Genomic DNA, 3,541 nt, shown 5'->3' with positions numbered 1-3,541 from the left:
CCTAATGTTATTGGCACTTTACTGAAAAAAAATCTGAATGTGCCCCTGTTTATACATTAATAAATGAATTATATTAACTTGGTTTAAACAAGCATGTAGCTGTTTCAGAAATGATATCATACCTGGTGTGCAAGCTGGGCAGATGGTGTTGTATCTCAGAGTACAAAAACAATACACAGGTGGAAAGACCCTAGAATGAAATCACTGTTGGTCTCAGACTGATTCTGACTTTTTCTGCCACGCATCTGTTGCTAAACTACATAATGGTTAATATGCATTTTTAGAGGAATACTAATAAATTCTACATCTGGTTCTACATTATGATGCCTTACGCACACACACACACACACACACACACACACACACACACACACACACACACACACACACACACACACACAAAACAACAACAAAAAAAGGGTCATGTGCAACATTGCCCAGTTTTCACAATTTGTTGTTAGGTCACTTTTTAAATTTGAACAAATTTGTGATATTAATCATTTGTATGAAAGGTCAGATTTGCAGATTTGCTTATACCTTCCATGTGTCATTCCATGTATGTTCAAATGACACACCAATAGAATTGGTAGAACATGAAAGATCACGTTTTGTGGAGTCTGTGTCAGCTCTATTGCCCACTCCCATTAAAGCAAACTTTATGACATGAGGACCTTTAAGATTTTGAAATTCATGTAAATATTCATAAGATTTTGCTTTTCCAAAGATGTTACAGAATGTGCAATGGAAACCTTTCGGAGAAGTGACAAACAAAAGCATAATCTCAGTCTTATGAATTCAGTGCATTTGGCAGACACCCTTATCCAGAGTGACTTACATTTAATCTCATTTTATACGATTGAGGGTTAAGGACCTTGCTCAGGGACCCAGTGGTGGCAGGGATTTGAAATCGAAACCTTCTGATGAGTAGTCCACCAATTTAACCACTAAGCTACCACATCTCTACTGGATGTCCCTGTAAGTCTGGAAAAAAAATATCTATAAATAATTTTATTCCAGTAATTCTCTAAAGAGTTTGACATCTGCAGAGGTAACTGCAGCAAATCTGAATAAAAATGTATAAATTCTTGTTGCTTTAGGTAAGTGTGCTTTTCAACTTTTTTTTTGCTTTTCAAGTTGTTACACGCTGCAGTGAAATCTGTAATCAGTTCAGATTGAACTCTGGACAGATACCGTAGGTGTTAAAATGTTTAAATAGCCTAATAAATCGATTTTTAGCCATAAGAACCGACTGACCTATTCAGCGGTAATTTCATAACTGGTGTTATAGTGAACAGCGTTTAATCAAATGAAAAGACAACATGCTCCTGTTTAAATGCATACAAGTGACATTTACCTCAGGTGACTGGATGACTTCATTTCCTGTTGTAAACATATAATTATTTTAAGAAATTTGGCAATAATGTTGTTTTTTCAAACAGAGATGAATCTAAGAGCTGGTGTGGATGAGCTCATCTGAGTGGTGAAAAAAAGAGAGCACTCTCACTCAGCTACAGGTGTCAGAGTGATGAACAACACCTGGCACTGTTCCCTTCAGCAGGTGAGCACAAGCACAGCCGTTAGTAATGGTGTGTGTACAGAGACAGTTTACAATTACTCATCGCAGCTCTAACGCTTCTGCTACAGGTGCACTGTCAGACGTGTTGATGTACACATGCTAACTGGAAGAAGTAACGTTGTTATTTGTCACTCCTAACACTCCTACTCAGTGAGCTGTACAAATTCTGATATTACAGACACACATAGATACAACTGCCCATCTACACTTTATTCTACATATAGTCCATCTATTATTCTGACATGTCTTTTCTATCTTTATATATATATATATATATATATATATATATATATATATATATATATATATATATATATATATATATATATATATCTGCTTGTATGCTTGTAAGTTGTTGTTGTTGACCTTCGGCTGCTCCCTTTGGAGTCACCGAACCCATACCATCCGATCCGAATGTTTTGATTTTGGCACAGGTTTTACGCTGTATGCCCTTTTTGATGCAGCACTCCCATTTTATTCAGGCTTGGCACTGAGAGTTAACCCCTGCCTAGGAATCGAGCCCAGGCCACAGCGGTGAGAGCACTTGCATGCTTGGAAGTAAATTCTGGTTTATATAAATTCTGTTTTTATGTCTCCAGGCAGTCATAAAAAGCATTTTACTGCACTGCATTGTGTATGGTTGTGAGTGTATGTGTGTGATTTTGATTGTGTGCTTGCACACACTGCTAGTTTCACCTGCAGAAATCCCTATGTTTCCCAAACCAGGCCTCATGCTAGTAAATATCACACACTGCATGACACTTTTACACCAGGCAGCTTTCTTATACAAGCCTTTGTTTGGCTGCAAAGGTTTATTAAGCTTGGTGAGAGATTGGACATTTTCACCTGCTAAAACAACTTGGAGAAAGTGAATCATGCTAAAGCACCAGTTTGGAGTTTTATGAAGTCAGTGCTTGGATGAAAACTCTGCAAAGATTTCTAAAATCCTCAACATTACTAGATATCTAACAGGTTCTTTTGCAGTGTATAAGCTTACAATTGAGCCAAGAATGAAAGGGGTTTAGATGTCATGTATGTGTACATGCCAAAGTCACTTGCTGACAAATTTCAATTCAGTCATGCAAGAATCGATGCTGTAGTCATTACTGAGGTTTCACAGTTTGTGTTATTAGCGCTGGTGGTTTATTAAATGTGTGTATATGTGTGTCTGTGTGTGTTTCTTCTACAGGCTGGTCAATCTCATCCACCACAGGCTTAAGGGAGAGGATGATGTCATGCTGAGTGAGACTTTCATTGCTGGAGGGATTTAGTCAGGTTTCGGAACTTGACAGGCAGATTGTGGGAATGACTGAAAGATATGATAAAGACATCTTTTGGCTTAAGCTGCGACTATGACATCAGTGCATGTACCGCTTCCCTGAGAATGTGTCATCATCGACATATCACTATTAGTCTAAACTACCAAATGACTGATGGTTCCTGCTTCTCAGGAAAAGGCTGACTTCTTAAGCTTCTGTTTGAAACCTTGTGAGAGAGACAGATGTGGTTCCTGGTGCTTGTGTGCTTGCTTTTCCTAATGTGATTATAGGACGGTTTCTTCCCCTTCCTGTAGGCAGTCTGAATGACGGTCAGTGCAAAACTTAAAAAATAACAATCAATGTACAGCAAATATCGATTTGCTATGATCTCCCAAAAACATGTGAGTAAACTGCCACAAGGTGTGAATGAATGTAAGAGCACATAATACCTTGTAAGACCCACCACAACTCTAACCAGAATAAAGCGGTTCCTGATGAATGAATGAATGAATACTTTTCAACAGTTTTGTTACCTAAATAAAAACTGTAGATCAAATAAATTTCATTACATGGCACAATCACATACACATTCACATATTACAGACAATTTGGAGATACTAACCAACCTACCATGCATGTCTTTGGACTGGCGGAGGAACTAACAAGAGGAAACCATTAAAGCACAGGGAGAACATGAAAGCAAGTT

General features: G+C 38.0%; 1 long non-coding RNA gene across 1 annotated transcript; it reads left to right on the top strand.

Moving 5' to 3' along the window:
* The first annotated feature begins 407 nt into the window (after positions 1 to 407).
* Positions 408 to 3,334, top strand: LOC113643642. Its single transcript, XR_007144314.1, has 3 exons — positions 408 to 1,558; positions 2,059 to 2,110; positions 2,766 to 3,334. It is a non-coding gene; the product is annotated as an uncharacterized LOC113643642 (long non-coding RNA).
* The last annotated feature ends 207 nt before the right edge of the window (positions 3,335 to 3,541 follow it).

This window comes from Tachysurus fulvidraco, chromosome 11, assembly GCF_022655615.1.
Source record: "Tachysurus fulvidraco isolate hzauxx_2018 chromosome 11, HZAU_PFXX_2.0, whole genome shotgun sequence".
Classification (NCBI taxonomy): Eukaryota; Metazoa; Chordata; class Actinopteri; order Siluriformes; family Bagridae; genus Tachysurus; species Tachysurus fulvidraco.
Note: the sequence above shows the minus strand (reverse complement) of the source record. Positions and strands in the feature narration are given on the sequence as shown.